The sequence below is a fragment of the Apteryx rowi genome, unplaced genomic scaffold (assembly GCF_003343035.1).
Source record: "Apteryx rowi isolate R43461 unplaced genomic scaffold, aptRow1 scaffold_1, whole genome shotgun sequence".
In the NCBI taxonomy this organism is placed as follows: Eukaryota; Metazoa; Chordata; class Aves; order Apterygiformes; family Apterygidae; genus Apteryx; species Apteryx rowi.
Window position 1 is genome coordinate 11018503 of NW_020447196.1, and position 20229 is coordinate 11038731.

The window sequence follows — 20229 nt, forward strand, 5'->3', positions numbered from 1 at the left end:
TTCTCCACGAGTGCTCCTCCATCCCCCCTCCTTCCCCAGCACTATGTTTTTATCACATCTTTTGCTGGCCGTACATCAGATGCACCTTTCTTTCTTGCCCTGGATAAAAACAACCCCCTCTTCCCCTCGGCAAGCATTAAAACCTCTTTGCAGAGCACGAGCACTAAATGAGAGCCATGCTCACTCTGTGTACTTTGGAAGGCAGGGATACTTCAAGAGACTAAATTAATCCCTCACATTTTCAAAGTGCACGGCACGGATTTGAACTCCGGCTCCCACAGTGGTGAAAGCAAGGGACAGGACATGAGCTCCCCTGGGTTAAATCCCCGACTCTTTCCCCGAGCCGTGGGGTGACACGCGGCAAATCTCCACACTGTGCTCTGGTCCGCTGCCGTGGTCCCCAGGCAGCGGGGCGGCAGCCTCTGCGTCTGCGGCCCTGCCGGGTCTGTCACCCCACCGGTGCTTGGGGGAAAGCTTTTTCCCATCCCCTAGCTGGAAAGGCCTGAGCTGAACAAGAGCTACAAGGAAAAAATCTGCGGAATGTGACATTTTAGGAGTATGCACTGCCTCTCGCTCCTTACAAATGTGTCACGTGGGCAAAGAGTGCAGCTGTGCTGATGTTAAAATTGCATCTCTGAGTGCTCCTTGCTTTGAGCCACCGGCATTTATGGGCTCAAAGGACTGAGCACGCCGGGGCTGTCGTAGCTCTGGGAGAACGGCGGCCAAGAGTGGGAGGAATGGCCGCGGAAAGCAGCTGCGCTGCTGCTTTGCCAGGCACTAGGAGCCCTTGCTGCGGGCGGCAAGCGAGCTGGAAAGCCGCCGGTTCAGCAGAGCACGGCGTGCCAGGCTGCCTCGCGCGCAGGCAGTGCTTGCAGGTGCGGCAGCCCTCGCCCACGTCTTTATGTCCCCTGGGTCCGAGCGGCGATGTACTGCTGTTCCCAGCTCGCGTGCGCGGCCCCACAGCAGGTCCCCACGGGCTGCCCCGTGGCCAGCGTCGTGCTCCCACCCCGACGTCGCCCTGGGCGCCGGGAGCCCGGCTTTTCAGCACGAGGGCACTGCCTGTCCCAGTCCTTGCATCGGCACCTACAAGGGCATGAATGGGACGTGCACAGGATTTTCTGCTCCGCAACCTCTTTATTCTTTAAAAGAAAGAGAAATACGGCTCTACGGCCAATGGCCAAGTGTCCCCTCAGCTGTGTCCATGCCAGTGTGAGCCCTCGCCAGCAGACGTTTTGTTTCAGGGATTTAGAGTTTCTCCTCGTCTTTGCTTTCTCCACCAACTTCTTCTTACGTGGTATTCCCAGCTGTACAGACAGCCCCTTCCTTCAAAGCAGAGAAAACCTCTGGCCACGTAGTTAGACCAAGAAATTCCAGCTCCCTGCTCCCAGATAGGCTCAGGGTAATGAATCCATTCAAAATCAGTGCCCCCTATCAGCGACAAAATTGTTGTTGCAGGAAGAAGGTCCCTCGTAGCTGCTGGCTTTGATGACTCCCTCTTTCTCGGCTGTTTACCTGGAGGGTTCGGACTCCAGCGAAGGGGGAATGATTTAATCCAAAATGGAGGTGACAGCCCAAAGCGAAGGTTCAGAGCAGTTTATGTTCAAAAATGGAGGCAGAACCTTCTCAGAAGGCAAGACGAGAGCTGGCGATCTGACGCGGACGTTCCCCTCGGCTGCCACAGCAGGGTCCTCCTAATTGAGGTTGCCCTCCCGGAGAACGTAATATCTCTCTACAGCAAAAAGTCAGAGAGATGTGCGCTTCCAAACAGCTATTATTTGAAGGTAACAAGTAACAACATGTCTTGCTGCATTTTTCCCAGTTTGGGTACAAATACAATATCTTCTACGTGTACGGGCAGAGGGGACACTGTACTGAAAACCCTTGTCTCCAGCAACGCTCCACGGTACGCTTTACATCATTTTTAACCACCCCTTTYGCCAGCTCTCATAGGAGCAGCAATTGTCTGCCTGGGTTTCACGATGAGGATGGGATCAGCAGATATGTACATCAGCAGTATTTTTGAAGGCTATATTGCACAAGTAGGTGCGCACATGAACTTATTTTAATTACAGAATTGAAATCCTACTGCGCCGTTCGTGCTTTGGGCCAAAAAAAAATGTATTCCTATTGTGGAGGGGGTGAAATTTGCTACATTCAGATAAAGAAGAATTTGGCTACACTGCTTTCAGACAGATTATGGAAATTAATTTCTTCCTGTCTTCCCCTTCCTTCTTGAAGATATACAGATGCATTTATCTTAATGCCATAAAGCCAAAGCTCAGTTAATTGTTGTGTCTAACTTACTGTGCATTTTTGATGGGCTGATTTTTATTAGCTTGCTTACCTTGTGGAGAGTCACTGTGTTTAAATTCTTAAAAAATGCCTCCCATACTCTTCCTTAAAGGAGGATTCAACAGCAACAGTTGCCACTTGTTTCTTCCCATGCGTTCTTTTTCCTTTCTTCTTTTTAAATGCTTGACACAACCGGGCAGAGACAACTTTCCATTTTCTCCATGTGTGACACTGCTCAGTGGCAGCTGCTAAAAGAAAAGCCCCATCATAATCAGTGTGTTTTGCCTGTAGCATAAGGCATTTCAGAAACATTGAAAAGCTGAAAGGAAACAGAAGATAAGTTGGAAATCATGAGCTGAAATGTGCACTTCCATTTCAGAGATTAAATTAGAAAAATATATTATTGTGAATTTAAAACAGTATCATCAGCCAGCTTGACAGCTCATCTGGGCTTATGCTGTGCTGTTATTGAAGGGACTTGGGATAGAGTCCAGCCGTAGCATCCTCACATCTCTGATATTCAAAGGCTGGATCAAGCTTTGGGGCAGTTCTGCTCAGTGGGGAGGAGAAGAGGTTTCTGCTGGAGCAACCTGCTGACTGTAGCACTTTGAAAACTCAATGACAGGCCATCATTATCATTATAAAGTGCTGCTGACCCATCAAGAGCGAGGAGGAATAGGAACATAATGGAGAAAAATTTGCACAGCTGGAAAAGCTGAGATCAAATAAAACAGCCCCATGGAGGATATAACAGGCAGGTAGGTGTAAAGGAAAAAATGTTTACTGGTCATCAGGAGCACTTCAGATCTGTTCCTTAGGTAACATGGCAGAAGTTGCATGGCTTTAGACTACATTCAGGCAATCCCTAAGGAATGGCAGACAGGAAGAAAACTGGAGGGAGTCTTAAATATCTCAGCTGATGTGTCCCTGGAACCGCCACAGAGTTAAAGCAGGGATTAAAACTGAGGCTCCCTGGGGAACATGCTCACGCTCACGGTAGGGTTGGACCTCCCTCTGGTCCCTGGCTCCTACTTTCATTTCTTCAGTGTCTCCATGGAAGGCAGCGACTCTCAGAAAAGCTTTACAGGAAAGATAATAAAATCTCAGAAATTTTCTGCGTTCCCTGGCGCTGGTGGTAAAGATGATGAGTAAATCTGTTTCTTGTTATCACCTAAGGCTATTCCATTCCCCATGTTAGAGCTGGAATTCTTGTTTTTCATTTCCACATTTCCCCCTTCTTACCATTTTCTCCACGCAGACAATGGAATATGTGAAGACACCACTGTATGATCTATCTTTTTGGAGAAAGCAGGAAGAAATGGAAGCAGAACATCTCATTTATGAGCCAAGTTAGGCAGATGTCTTCATTTCATCCTCTCTAAAATGGGAAAAAGGGCCTGGCCTTGACTGATAGGATATCTCATCTAGGTATAGCTGTTTGCCTGGAGCTTTCATGATGCCAATTGTTTGTGCAGAGAACTGAGAGAAAGTCCTCAAAAAAGGTTCATTTATATGTTGATGAAACAATCAGGCAGCAAGGCTGTGCAAAGAAGGAAGGCTGCACCTTTGAAGGCAGTTGAAGGACAGGATTGGGAGGTCAGAAACACARCTAACTTACCGTGGCTTAACAGGTCACTGTGCACCAGCAGAATGAGCTGGGCCAAACATACTATTTGTTCACTATATGTGTAAGGTAAAATATGTAAGTTTAAACCTCTTCATTTCTTGGAATCTGTCCCTGCAAGTAGAGAAGCACTGTGCACAGGATATGAAAATAACTTCAAGTTGAGCCAGACCAAAGAAGTGTTATTCAGGGAAGAGGCTGCTTCACAGCTTTCTTGGAATGAGAAAGATGCTATTCAAGATTGTTTAACAAAGAGAATAATGAGAGGAGATGTCGGCAGGCTGTACATATGGAATGGGGTTAGTTGTCTTCAGAAGAATTAAAAATAGGTAGCTTAATGTGCCAAATTTTCCTGGCTTCTATCACAGTCTCAAAATCTAGTGAGGAACTCACCGGGAAGATACACAAAACTGAGGAGCAAAGCAGCACAAACTATACAAGTAGAGTTACTGAGCAAAGGCTATTTTGAAGATCTGAACATCAAACTACTACTGGAGATCAGAGAGTGATCAGAGAATAGCCATGGTTCAGATGTTATTTCTTTCTTCAAAAATAGCCAAAGGAAATCCTCTTCTTCTTTTAGCAATTGCAGTAGTGTGACTTTCRGTACTGACTCCACAGTACAGAAACATGAGAGAGACATCGCTTCTGTCTCAGCAGGACCGCGGAGACGATGGTATGCGAGGACGGCACCCTCGGTGTGACCCTTTGCYGGGAAGAGCTCAGCACCTACAAGTTGTAAAATAAAAAAAATGCTGAAAACARGATATCTGGGTCCAGGATAATAAAATAAGTTTCATCCCCTGCAGAAGAAGCAAGTGAGAGTGGTGAGATTCATGAGTAAGGTGAAGAAAGAGATGTTTCTGCCTGAAGGGCAATCAGTGCAGTGCTATAAGATCCCTGCCATAGCCATAATGGGAGAAGCATTCCTACAGATCTACACTTTTAGAGTTCATTTTATTTCTATTGAGCCCTCCAAACTGGTATCAATGCTTTCTGTGRCAATACTTGCAGAATAAGTTGTGATGCCACATTAGCATGAAAAGCAGAATTTTGGCCTTTCACTACCAATGGGAAAAATCACCAAGGGTCTTCTTTCCTCATTAAGAAAAAGCATGAGCAGTCCGGATGACATTCAATCAGCAGCAAGACCCACAAAAAAATTCGCTGGAGAGAAGAMTCTGAGCCTGCCATTTCCACTGAATGCGGCAACAGATTGCTGGGGATCATGAGTTTACATCTGGAAAATATCATCATTTCTTGCCTATTTATACTCTTTTCTTGGCCACATAGAAACAAAATGCTGAGGAAGAAGGAACTGATGGCTTTCCTCCTGTGTCAGAGTAAAGGCCCGGTCTGCATTAAYACATGCTGATCTGTGCATGTCTCCATTATATGGTTGCATACCTCTGTAATTATTTCCTATACAAKAGAGATGCAGGGGCATTTATTTCAAACCTGCAGATTGCTTGCTGTCAAGATGAGCGCAGTTCGAAGCACCCGCAGAGCACAGTACTGAAGCATTTTCTCCTGTCAGCCATCTCCCAAGTGAGAACCCAAGCRATGTCTTTGGACAGACTGATCCAAACTGGGGAGCAGTGTCACATGAAGAAGGTCTGTAATACAAAAGAGAGACGATTAAAAGAGGGGATTGGCTATAGGCTCGATTTTACCAGCTTCATTCCTCTTGATCAAGAAGCCAGCCCCTGCATAGCTGATGTCTCTGGTGACCCGCTGAGTGAGGTAACGCGAGGAAAACGAACACAACTGGCATGAGCTCTGTAGTACGCATTCGTACTGTAGCACATTAGTACTATACAAAGAGTRCAGCCTGGTCCTTCCGTCAAGGAGCTCACATGGACTAATTACAGCTTTCATCTAATTGATTTTTTCTTTGGCTGTTTCATATTTCTCCAGTAGTGATTTTAATACTTTGAACTGGCTGTTTGACTTTCCCGTTCCAGATGCATTCTGGGCTCCATTCAAAATTATGATACAATCCCAAAACCTTGAGCCTAAGCCAAGTTTTCTCTTTCCCAAACTGGCAGTCTGCATGGGAAGCAGTGAACACATTTTTCACAATTATACATCTTGCGTCTGACTCAGGTTGTTGTTATTATGCAGTAAGTGTTTCAGTCTGAACATTAAAGAAGGGAAAAATGTTCAGATCCTAAGGGGGGAATAAAATCCACTAATCCAACATAGGCTTTATTTGTTTGTTGACTACCAACCGGTGTTGAGAACGGCAGGACTCCCAGAGCTTCAAACAGGATTAGAGTAGGAAATAGGACATTTATTTCAACTCAGATTCTTATTTAAATCTTTATTCTAGCTACACAGCTAGGTATTTGGACATCTGGTGAAAATTCTTGGCTGTACACAAGCTCTGAAAATGTTGTTAATCTTTAAAATCAATATTGCATTTAGGAAATTGCTCACCTACCTGTAAGTTTGTGACTGCTAATTCATCCATATGCCATTTCATGAGTTGTTAACTATGTAGGAAAAGGCTTTACTTTCTCTCTATCACTCTTGGACAACTTATTCCACCCCTATATTCATTAATGTGTAAATTACATTATTACTATTTACTCATATCAACTGGAAGGTTTAAAAAAAAATCWTAAGTAATTCCCATAGCTGGGATCCAAATGCTGGTTAAAAAGTGCTTGAGCACACCTTATTGATTATATACATACTGGGCATTGACAGTGGCAGGGCAGTCAGTCTGCTCTCAAAGGACAAGTCATCCCACCTGCGATCAGTGCCCTGAATTTCATACTGTTAAAATAATAAACYGAATTTTGCTTTACTTAAGAATCAGAAGGCTTGAAATAGAAACTGTCAAAATCAAACAATGGAACTGTTGCTGTAATTTCCTAAAGCTGCTATATTTGATTTGCCTTTAACTCTGTTAAGTGTCTTGGCAAACCTTTAATTTGAAATTTGTAGAGGCTGAGCATCACACCCTGCTAGGCCTATCAACAGATGGAAGAACTACTAGAGGCAAAATGTGTATCTTCATGCTACGTTTTTTTTTTCATCATAATACTAAACATGCATTGAAATTATTAGTAAACTCTGAGATTGACAGATTTATTTGCAGTGGAAGGTGCCCCTGAAAAAGCGTGGGAGTGAGACATAGGTAGTGGAGGTTGCTTGGCATGGGCTGCCTTTTGTTGTAGAAAACGTGAAAGCTGATTGTAAACACGGAAATCAAGATTGCGTCCCAGAGAGCAGAGAGTCTGGAAAACATTAAACTGGTAGGATTGCAAGTATGCTGTTGTGCGTAGAGAGATCTCCCCCATCTCCTGAATTCAGACGAGAGCAATCAGCCTCCTGTGCTGCGACGTGGAGGACCAAACACGGAGGTTACAGAGCCCATCATGCGCCCTCGGCGCCCCTACCTGAGGAGGTGAAWGTCCATCGCTATCCTTGGGCTACTCAGAGTCATCCAAGCCTGGACCGCTGTGCAGGCTCTTCTCCTTTGCACTATTGCCCTTGTGTCTTAAATGAGATCCTGACTATACTAGGTTCAACTCAAGCACTGGCAAAGCCAAAGGCAAAATACCCATTAACTTCAGCTGGAAGTCTGACCGGCATCCAGTGCAAATATAATGCCCAAACTGACTGGAAGGAACTTAAAGAAAGAAGTCCACGTATTTTCTCTTTACTCAGTTTGTTAACCTTTTCTTTATTAATCATTAATCTGGGAGCTAACTAAGTCACTGTTAGACTGAGCTGGTATTACCAAAACRATTCCCTTCTGTGCAGGTGCCTGTAAAGCCCACACGACTGGTGTATCCCGTGATCACACCAGCTGRGGTTCGCTCCTGTGCCCTCAGGCAAGCAGGCAGAACTGCAGACACTTCCACCCCTGCCAAACTCACATGGCTCCTCTCTCCCATGGGGGCATTTCATCCATCCTCTCCAAAGKGTTACGGAGGAAGGCTCTTTACAAGCAAAGGTCTTTAACAGCAAGTAGATCCCRGAGAACGATTTGCTCCCATTGCCCTGTGTGCTGATATTGTTTTATTTTTAAAAACACCTCTGAAATAGGCTGTGGACTAAAAAAAAATGCAAGTGGAGGTGAACCTTAATATACAACATAGATGCAAAATGAAACTCAGTCATGCAGAAAGTGCCAAYGACTTATTATACATGAATGGGATGGGAAGTACATTTTATCTAATCCCAAGGCATTTAAAAGTAACTATTCAGCATCTTCTCACCTGATATGTATCGTCTTATTGATTCTGAGCTGACTTTTGCAGATTGACTCCATCTGCCAAATTTGGCTGTCATGCTTTGGAGTCCTCAACTGACCAGAAAATGGTGCCATTGCCATTCTCAAAGAAAGATGTTTTTAATGTAAYGGGTGTAAGGTGAACTAGAACAATAGCCCAGAATGAGAACAATCTAATAATATCAGCCAGCTGGGAATAATGAGCACACATTTACAGCTGGGCTGTTCTGCTATGGGATGAAAAATCTGGWTCTTTTTAAGGATTAACCAACTACACAACCAGGAGAAAATATTTTCAATTGGAACAATATTTTCTCAATTTTAGCTGTGTGACATGGTCAAACACAAAAGAAATGTCAAGTCACTTATTTCATCAATTTATCTGCCAGCTAAGTTGTTTCTTTTGAGGCGGTCTGGCAACATTCAAGACTTCCTAAGATATCTTTCAGACTGCCCTCAGATTTTCTTTCATCAAGGGTATCATTCTTTGCAATGAAGAATAAGCCCACATGAGGGCGAAACACCAGGGCAGAAGAAGAAAAAAAGAGGTAAAACTTTGCAGATATGGGAGTAAAATGAGAGCATCTCTCACTTACAGAAGTGGAATTTCATTTCCGAGTTAGYTCACTGAACCGTGAACTCAGGCTAAAAGGGTGCTTTGTGCACTTAGCGAGCAAGTGTATCTGAGCACGCATGGGGGAGGGAAGTCTGGCTGCGTGATTTTGCTGTGCTAGTTTATGTTTAATATAATCTTCAGTCATGACAAATTTATGCAGAGAGAGAACATTTCAAACATAGCAAATTCTAATGCTATCCAAATATCTCGGTGTTCTACAAACACCATGGACAGAGTTCAAATATATCTTGGGGAAACATAAAAGTTTAAGCATCACAAAATACTGACATTATAYGGCTGTTCCCTGATACACATCTGCACCAGTGTGGGAAGTTTCAGAGCGGGTGTTATTATGCCACTGCTTAGGGTGTCCAAGTACCATGAAATAGTGGTTGAAGAGCGGGATGCTGCACCGCAGCAACAGCTCGGGCTCCTCCCAGAGCACCATCCGCTTGCTAACGTGGTTCCTTGAGGTGTCTGTGCAAGCACACACGAAAGCACTCTCAGCAAAAGGCCAAATTTTACCTTGAGTCTGATAGATGCAACTGAACACAAAACGCTTGCTGATCTATATCCAGAGCAGGATTTAACCCTCATAAAGGCAGGTTAGGGAAAAACCTCTACCAAGTTAAGTTTATCCAGGGTTGAAATTGATATTCCAGCCTTACTGGCTGCTTGTGTGTTAGATATGCAATGGGTTTCAGATTTGTGACTGCAAAATGGTGCAAACGCTTGGGCATAAAGACACAAGAAATGGGAGATTTCAGATTTGTAAAAGAGTGTTGAAAAACCCCTCTGATTGTTCTTTAAGTAATTTTTCCAGTTATGCAGGAAAACATCCAAAGATCTTTAGAAGTGTTCCTTCACWCAGTAAATGATCTCTGAATTTCCAGTGGGCTGAAAGGAAGACACATTTCAGCATAACTGGAGGGAAGCTGAATGAAGGATTCGACATCCAGCTACTGTGTTTTTTCCTTTGGTTAATTCATYTGTTCTTCTATCCCTTCCCAGCACAAGGCTGCCTTCCTTGTGTTGCTAAGCTATTGCACTCATTTATTTCTGTGTGTATTCAGAGCCCCTCTTGCTCTGAGTGTAGAACTGTGTCAGCTGTAATCCAGTTACTCACGTGGATCTGTACGTTCATAAAATCCTGAGCAGATTTTGGCTGAGGTGTGTCTCCCACTAGCAGGCATGCAGCAARTCAATGGCATAGAGGAACAACAGGATACAGCCGCCTTCTGTGAAAAGAAAGTCAAAGGCAATGTGAGAGGCAATGAAGAGCTGTATAGAAAAACTACTTGTCTTCAAAACATCACATTTCTTCAGATTTCAGCTTTTTTTTTTAAGTGTCCATCCTCTGCTTTGCATCCTTAGTGAATGAAGTCAGTTAAGTGTGCTTAAGCCCGCGTTCCCCAGGCTCATCTGCATGGTGGTCCTCTCCCGAGGGAGCAGTGCGGCTCCCGCGCTCTCTGGTTAGCCTGCAGCAAGGACCATGCTGACGGGACACACAGGGATTTCCTCTGGGCCTGGATGCTAGCTCATGCCCAGAAACACCCTTCTCAGCCCTTCAGAGGGCTGCCCTGGTTTGGAAAACACTCTCTTATGCACTTTGCTACTCAAGAAAACCATGGAGCATATAATTCTGTTGAAGAACGTGGTTAAGGCTTTTTCCTGAATGGAGACCTGACTACTTTATTTGTAAACTGGGGGTGAGGATGGAGGTGGGCTGCTTGCAAATCTGTCCTCATTCAGCCTCCCTCCTGCTCAGCAGCTGGAYAGGTGAGAGAGAAAAGATGGGTTCAGCAAGGTGTTAGAAAGGGTGACAGCAGGGCTTGGAGCGACCGGCGTGGTAGATGGGTTCTGACTTACCTGACAAATCCCTCTCGTCCGCATGCTCTCAGAAATAACTTCACCCTAGAGGACATGGGAGAAATGATTTTAGCGCCCAGGAAAACGAACCAGGTGAATTTGAGGGCTTCAGCGGCAAAATCTCAAGCAGATTCCCAAATTCTAGCGAGCCCGATATTTCCTTTCATCTCTGTTGGAGACTATCCAGCTCTACACAGCAGCTCCTGTGGCTCAGCAAAASGATCAGAACAGCATGCCAGTAATTCTGACATAACAAGAGTGACACGTTAATCTCACAGCTGGGCGTACGAGTGACGGCCAAAACCCTGCACGTAAAGAAATCAAAGGAACATTGCGCTGTTTGTAGGTCACGCAGTTCAAGGGAACCCAGGCTACCAGTCTCCCAACGGGTACCTGGGGTTTTGAACACAACATGGTTAATGTGGTGCAGAGATAAAAAATGTGGCATTTCTTTAGTCTAAATTGTGGCTTTGGTTTTTGAAAATTAATCACAGCAGGTTAGAGAGTCCAACACATTTTTTAAAAGATAAAAATGCATGGTAATCTTTCTAAAAAAAGCGTGTGGTAACAATAACACTACCAGATTACTCCTAATGTGGAGCAACAGGGGCTCTGCTAAGCAGTCATCACTTCACCTTAAGTTTTAAGCTAATTCCCTTGTACCATCAGGAGACAGCTTTGCCGTCAATCACGTCTGGGCGCATGACAGCTTATGGCTTAACTGCTCCTATCTTGTATCATTTAACTAGATAGTATCTGTTTTGACATTCGTGACTGAGATACTTGGCTTGTAATTGGGCATGAGTACAACAGAGCAGAACAGGATGATTTCCTTTTCCAAGGATGGTTGTTAGGGTGACGTGTCACTCCAATGCCTAACTTCACTGCAAAATGGAAACCCTCGTATTAATGTTGCAGAATAGGGTAAATGAAGACCCAGGCATGACTGCAAACTCTGTAGAGAGAGGGATATGCACTGGGGGCACGAAGGAAAGATAACATTGACCAGTTGCCCTAGTCCAGACTTGGTGCACTGGGCTCTGCAGCAGCAAAATCCAGAAATTTGCACAGCTCTCACAATATGTCAGTGAACATGCAGCTGCTGTGGGTCAGGYAGGATGCCCTGATGCTAAGATAAAACCCTAAGCATCAGCTTGATACAGGCCTGACCTGCATCCTCGGCTTGCGCAAAAAGTCACTTGGTTTTGTTCTATATCATCTTGGAGAAGTTCCGAATTATGAAAGTATATTAGCTCCTGCTTCGGCTATTATTTGGCCTCCTCCATTTACTTAACTGAGGGTAGAGCGCAGACACTGTCACGAAATCTACCTTTGTGGTTTCTGCTTTCATCTGAAGGGGAAAAGTGGCTGGTGTCCAAACAAGGTAGGCCACCACTGATGTATTTCACTCCAACCAGAGCTCTGGATCTTTCTGTAATTCAAATAAACAAACAGGAAAACTGATGTTGAATTTTAGAGTATCACTTTGATCAAAACCAAGATGAAGAAAGGACTGCACTTGCATGTTAGAACAATACTATTATTCTTCATTAATACATAAAATATAAGAAAGCTGACAAAGCTATTGACAGCACAAAACAGAAAGTATTATGAGGCCAGAGGAGGGCATATTGTTTCTTGAGCTGTTTGATGTAACCGTTATTGTCAGGTGAGGACCCTAATTAATGCAGGTATCTCACTCTAATTGCATGGATCCAGCCTCTTTGTCTTTTCAATAATCTATAGAGCTGTACCTGGCATTAATCTTATTAATGGAACTATTACACTGCCTATGAGATTATCTACTGGATGTGCTTGTGTATACAAGGTTTTCTTTTCTCTGAACTGTAAGAATGGGAGTCCCCCAAAGTTCTCCAGATTTTAAGATTTACACTTTCAAAGTTGGCCCCTAATGTTGAGGTTTTGAACGTATGTTTTGAATGTCCAGATACAGGAAACTTAACCTTCCTTTTCTGGTCTTTCATACAGTGCTGCTGCTTGTAACACCTAGTATGTTGTATGAGGAGCAATGCCATCAATTATAGTACAATTATTTCAGACTAACTGAAAAAGTACTACCTGGTGAAAAGGTTTTSTAGCCCGGCTTCTCTGAGAAGTGCAGAACACCCAAAGGTGCCAGTCTCTTCAGCCAAAAACGAGTTTTGATTTTTGGTCTGAGCAGAGGGAGTCAAAATGGAAGTCAAAAATTGGGCCTCCAGCTCCTTATTTAGTCTCCTCCATAAATGGGTGATTCTAATTAAATTTCTCCCCTTCTCACAAGGAGACTTTTGCACTATAACTTATAAGTGACTCTTTCAAAGTGCTAGGGCAAAGAAGGAGAAATAACTATGGATCTGAATGCCATGAAGAAATGGACACATGAAAATGAAATGAAGAACATGAAAGATAACTAATTTAATGACCAATGATGCCTGCTTGGCATGTTTGGATATATGCATCCAGTTAGTCTTCCTTTAAAAAATTAAAATTGAGTACATTGAGTTCTACTGTGTACTTATTATTGAAAAAGACAAAAAAATAGCAGCTGTCATGTACATTACTATATTTTTGCAAATATGTGTTTAGATGCACCGTATGTTTTTCCAAGATTTATTAAAAATGTATCCATATGAATGCAGTAAGAAGAAAATGATTGTTCTGAAGTTGATTACAATTCAGATGTTGGTTTCTCTCTGTAGATATCTCAGTGTCTTGTAAGCTGGTGGCACCATATTCCTGTAGTGGGTGCATTTCTGCAGAAAGCAAAGCAGGGCAGGCAACTGCAGGGTTGCCTCGTCAGGCGTTCAAAGGTTCATACCTCTGTCTTTCCACCAGCATGGAAATAAAGACTGCAATGGGCTCTCCTCCCTATGACTTGGGTAGTTAAGTTTAGGAAGCCCCATTTCTTGTAACTTCTGTACTTGAGAGCCTCCAGGATGAATAAAGCAGGCGTGAGGATGAAAACTCACTCAGGGGCATGTGTTGTCTCTTCATATAGCTAATAGCAACAGTAGGGGCTTGGCTGTACAAATGCCAATGCTCACAATGCTATCTCACTCAGAATATTCACCTCCAAGCAAAATAATAGGCCATCATCCCCTCTCTGGAGATAATCTGCCTAGTTAATGGGAGGCCCTGCTCACCCAGCAAGAGACCAAGTCATATAAACCAATAGTTAAAAGAAAATCCCCTCTCGAAAAATGCCATTTCCAGAGTGCTAGACCTTAATACAGGCAGTTGTATTCCTTTCCTCCTCCCGTTGATAGAGCATGAAAGTTAAACACCTAATCRTTTAGATTTCTATTAGAAACACAAGCAAAAATTGAAGTGACAGTAATGTAATAATAYTATATTTCAGCCACCATTGACACCAAATGTCTGAAGCTTGGAGCTGTCAGGAAGTCTAATAAAGCCAACACTGAAGTGACAAAAAGAAACAATTCCTTGTTAAAGCTTTAATTTCTGTACAACTCCTTGGCTTTAGCTGCTGGATGTGTCAAAACCAGCACAGATGGGATATAYGCCATCCTGGTTGTGCAAAGACCYTTGCTCTTGGGGAACTCATGCTCCTATTTAATCAAAAGACATTGAGCCTGGCTGCCTTAAAACCCTCAAAGCAAAACCATACGTCTCCATGCCATGAAGTGGAGGARGACACTACCTGAGTAACTGAAGGCACTTAATTTCACCCTGAATGTCACTGTGAATTTAAGACATGTATTGATTTCCATACTGTTCTAGTACTTTATGAGTGATTTCTTATGTAAGTGTCAAGTAAGAGACATGAATGGAGACCTAATTAAAGTGTATACAAAGTAYACGCAGTAAATCTCTTTGGCAATGTCAGCCTGCTTTATAGCAGCCCAGGAGAGCAAACACAACGGCATAAATGAAAGGTAAAGAAATGCTAATCGTCTGTGATGTTCCCAGAACAACAGCTTAGCTTGTGAGACACGAACATGAAGTTGCTGGGCATATGGAAGGAAGAAAGTTGCTATTCCTGGGATGTTTTTGACAACCCTAATATAGAAAATGATGGGAATTTTGCTCTTAACTTCAATAACAGCCCCACGATTTGTCCCTTGTATTGCAGCCATTATTCTATCACTGTTTTATATTAATGCTGTTTCTCCATCTGCAATCCATCCCAGTAGATTTTTATACCCAGAAGAGCATTGTAGAGATGAAGAGAGTGCAGAAAAATACCAGGGAAGTGAAATAATTATTGTTTTTGTATTAGAGATAAGTAGGACAATGATCTATTGTTTGTTTTACAACAGTCCCTAGCAAGGCTGCTGCTACCATCCGCGGAGGAGGAATGGACCCTGCTCAGAAAGAGCTGCATAAGAACCCAAAATTCTCACACTCAGAATTTGGATGGGTTGAAAGCCTCAGAGTGACAGTGAATTAACAGCTTTATGGCAACCTTTTCAAAAGCAAAATGATTCTGGATGTGTCTATCAGAATGGATGCAAACAGATGCAAGTTTTCTCTGCCTTCATTCTGAGCTGGGTGGAAATTCTGGTCTGGAAGTTATACACAGCTGCTTTCTGCTTTGGGGACATAGCATGGCCTACGCAATAAATACTACCAGTAATAAATACTAAGGTATATCGGTTTGGGTGTAGCACTTCATTAACTTCTCTCTACAGCTTTTCGGATTGGAGCTGGCTTGTGTTTCTGCACAAAGGAGCTAAGGTCCAAACCAAGGTATTAAACACCTAACTCCCTGAAATGACTATCAAAATCTGAGTAACAATGGGGTTCGGGTTGCTAGTTTCCTTAGCTTCTCCTGCGGATGGGATTCTGGAGTTTTTCAGAATGCTGCTGAACCGCTTCTGTCTTTAAAAGCCTGGTCCAGAATCTGCCCCACAGCCCCTCTATGCAGCGGTGCATGGTGCTTGCAGTGGTGCTTGGACAAGGAAAAATCTATTCCCAACCTTTTGTCTTGGCTGCGTGGCTGGGACCTATCTAAATTTTACTCATCCATTCTGTTTATTAAGTCTGCGTCAGGGTGAAAGTCTTCTCTTTTATCTTCTGGGTTTTCCTACATTGTCCCTGCGATAATGTGATGGGACGGTACCTGCTAAGAAAATCTGTTCCTTTGTAAAGCCAGTCATTAAYAGGAAGCAAGATGGCTTTACCACAGGGATGCCAGTAGTACTTGGCTGACAATGTCCCTTACGATCCTGGAGAGATTTTAACGGATTGAACAGGTTGATGTTGTCATTTTCAATTTGCTGAACCATCTGACAGTGCTCCCAACAATTAGCACATACAAAATATGAAAATACGTTACCGCTTGCATTCAAAAAAATATATGGGAAGCTGCCTATTCTCTGGAGCTGTAAAACAACTTGTTATTCCATGCTTGCTTTTACTTTAAATAGATTTCCGTACAGCAGTGTCACCCTAACCTTGGGATAAATTTAGCTTTAGTCTGAGTCAGTAGAGGGCTTTGGAGTCATTAAAAGCCAGTGAGGAATTAGCGTGTAGCACGCACGCTCAGGGCTTCGGGAAGCAGTGGAGGTGGCGCGTCCGGCAGCTGTTGTACTCCCACATCATGGCTGGGGGCACCCGGGAAGCGGAGGCTGGGTGCGCGAGGGGGATCGTTACCCAGACTTCCCGGTGGCAGTGCTCATCGCTTCGCCTTGCAGCTCTGGGCGCACTCCTGGGACAACCCACACCACTTTGGAAGGACAAGAAGGAGAAAAGTGACTTACCCAAGGTCACGCAGAGGCAATAACCCAAACGCCACTTGCCTTGTCCCCAGGGTCCTGCTGAGTAGCCTGGAGAAAATAGGAGGAAGAGCAGCACAAATTAGCAGCCACTAACCAGGAGATGCTGCAAGAGCTCAGAGAGGTCCTGCAGCCCAGGCTACTGGAGCTAGAAGATTGCTTTTGCTTCCTGAGTGGACATGAGGCCATGCAATGCAGCTGTCACCTAAGGAGAGATAGGAAGGAACATCTAATGTCAAAAAGCTGAAGGCAGCAGACATATTTTTTAATGCAATGGCAGCTGAGGTCATTTTAGAATTTCTATATCTTATATTAAAAAGAAATACATCTTCTAGCTATTGACAGTGGTGCTGTTGCTTGCACAGCCCATGACATGGGGTGACCTTCTTCTGAGAAAGGGGCAGGTCAAGAGGCCCAGCTAGCTGAGCTCTCTGACAAGCTGAGGGTTTTATCATTGAATTTACACTGGAAAGGGGCAGAAGGATCCAATTACGGGAGGCAGAGGTTCAGGCCCAGGTTTCTGCCTTTCTGACACTCAGCTAATTGCCTGGTTAGGATGGAGCCTTGCACGGTCATGGATGGAGATGTTCCTGTCATTTTGGGCAAATCCTCCGATTTCGCCAGGCTTGCAATCTACTCTTTTCTTTGCCACACCAGTTTATGAGGAAAAAGGGGTTTGAAGAGCAGCAGGAGGGTCATTTGGTGTGTGGTTTTTGTGAAGGGAATGTGAGAACTGCAGACAGAAATCCTTTAAATAAGGTAGGCAGGCTGGGGCCGATGAAGCATTTCTGCCGGGACAGGACTAGGAGGAAGACGTAAACCCTGTCAGCAGGGAAGTGACCCCTATTTTTTCACTGTAGAGCAACAGATGATGAATAATTGCTCACGTTTTGGCTACCTGTGCTGAGGTGGTCCTCTGACACAAGCGGTCACGCTGGTTCCTTGCAGACCACATCTGTCTCAGGGCAGACAGAGCAGCACTGAGAGCGGCACTCGGAAACCAACAGCCTGATGTCTCTCACCCCCCATACACATGGCCGACTGGGCTTGCAACCAGGAGGAGAGGTCAGGACGGCAGAGGAGATCCCCAAACGGGTACCTGACCTGGAAAGAAGAATCCAGAGGTGCTCAGGCGGCTGCAGGTTCCCATGACCAGACCTCATTGCAAACATCTCCAGTTCTTGGGAAAATCCTCCAGGATTTGGCCCAACCAGCCCTCACTTGCAGGAGATGAAAGGAGTAGCCAGAAGGTCTGCGTTGCAGCACCCAAACATTGCAGTCATCGAGCCTTAGCCTCGTGTGCATGTAGGAAATAAAAGTCTCCTTCTCAAGCATCAAAACTCTGAGCCAGGAGTGTAGGAAGCTTTTTGTTTCTGTGCAGGTTTGCATGCTGCTTCTCCTAGAAACAGTTTTGAAAAAGACTGTCAGAAAATCTTCAACAAAATACTAAAGAAACACACTGGGAACTGTGAATGTTCAGATTTGAATATAAATATGAACTGACAAGCTGCTTCATGTGGTATCATTAAATTTCACAGTTAGACTTTTTTTGAAAACCAAATTATCATGTAAAAATATGCCTGTAATGTTAAACTTGAGATGAAAACTGCTTATTTTTGTGTTTAGTGTTATAACTAGTAGAAGGAAAAGTTTCTGTGTTTTAATGTTTAATAAGGTTTTGATTTATTTTTACATTTATAGGAGCTTAATTATGAATAATATTCATGATTCTGCAAACACATGGGGGTTATAAACTTGAGCAAAATCAGGATGATTTTAAGATCATTTTATACTCTGAGATATGAAACAAAAGTTACATGACATGCTCTAATGCACCTTTCAGTCAGACGCTAGCTGAGCTTGCATTAGGGCTTCAGGAGCAAGTGAGCATTGCGTACACACAAGTGAGTGACTGCTGACACACAAACRGCACTACTTTCAGATAAGAAAAGGGTCTTTTGCATGTTTTCCCCATCGTGCCTATGACAGACGGCACCTCAGTGACCGCTGGATGTCACTATTAAGTCACACAAACATCACGAGAAGCCCGTGAGGAGTGGCCACTTTGCCACTCTGCTCCYGTGCGCCAAACTTTCATGGACGCTCTACCTGGACAGAGTAAACAGGATCAAGGACTGCTCACGCTTTTGGGGATCTGAGCAGGACAGAAAAGTTTGGGTTTTTTTCTTTCTTATTATTTTTAAGAGTTGCGTGAAGTTCAAAGTACTGAGGCAAAGCTATTCATAGGCAGGATGAAATGTAGGACAGCAGGAAAACAATGCAAGATTTTTCTTCATCCTTTCTTTCAAACAAATCTCTGCACTGAAATCACCCTAATAAAACCATGCCTAGGACACAAGGTTTGTTTGGTTGTGCAAGGTGTGGGGATTTGTAGGCAACTCGCTTTTACTGCTATTATTCCCATAAGAATGAAAAAGAAAAGAGGTGTAGTATGTTAGCACAAACAAACCATTATGGAACAGAAGGCTTAATATGTAATCAGAGCAATGAATCTCGTTCCCACCTGGGTGTAGTCCTCAGGAATTTCGTCCCCAATGCATGGATATTTGGATCAGTTCCTGCAATATCACAGCACTTAAGCACACACTCAGTTAAGCATATGCTTAGACAATGTTCTCCTAAAGTAGGATCTACTTGTGCTTCTCCAGGTTTCTCATATTTCCATTCTTTTGTGGCTTTGACAACATGTCTACTTTCTGTGCAAACTTTGGGCAGTGTGCACTTCCCTGTGTTTTTAATGCCAAAGCCACAGAAAATGGGCTCCTGTTCTCATGGACTCACACAGGAGCAGGCTTGCTTGCCTGGCCATTTTTACTGGAGAGTGGAACGTTTTTCCTTAATATGCCATCACAAAAATTTCCTTTGAAAAAAGGCCTGTTCTTGAATCCGCAATGGACTGTGACAAACCGTGAATCTCAAATAGTTTCACATTTCATTGCAAACATTTCTCGCTTCTCTACACATGAGCAAGTCGGTGCAGCTATTTGCTCCAGTCTCCTTATAGCTCACCTTAGGCAGTGACAGGCCAGGTCCTGTGCCAGCTGCGCTGGTGCACACCCGGGGGAGCTCCCTCAGCAGTGGGGGGTTCACAGCGGCATAACTGAGCTCAGCCTCCAGCCTGCCACATCTTGCTTTAAAATTCCCCTGCCCAGTGATGCCTCTAAAAGCTTGATGGCTGAATAGCTGGTGTGACATGACGCCGCTCTGGCTCTCCATCGAGGTCAATCGCTGATCGCAGGAGTGATATTTTCCTCTTGCTTGGTGCCATATCGGGATGTTCAGAGGTGCTTTACAGTGGCAGGGGCTGAGATCAGTCCCACTTAAAGGACAGGGGGTTTATCTTCACCCTAGAATAGTGTCTTAGTGACACCTTTCATTGTACAGTAGTTGGTACAATGGGGCAAAGACTATCTAGATGTGGACCATAGGTGCTATCTCAGAACAAACACACAATAATTTAATCCTTTTGGGGACAGAGTCACAAGCGCTCAGTCTTTTATGATGGACAGCTTTGCTGTTTCTTTCTTTTTTTTTCCCCCTGACATCACTTTTCTCTGACCTTGGCTGCGTCATGAAATCCCAGTAGCAGAGCCGGTACCAAACACACTGATCCTGCCACAACAGGCTGCAGAACTGCTTGCAAATAAGCCCCCCCAAAACAAATGGTATTGATAAGATAAACCTTTTCCTGTGTCTTGCTTACCACTTTCTTTGTACAGCAAGTCCAAATTTGCTTCATGTCTTCATTTTATGGTTCCCAAATCAAAATTTTCACTTTTGTCTGTTTGCCTTGATTGGTGTCAGCTGTAATAAAACATTGCTG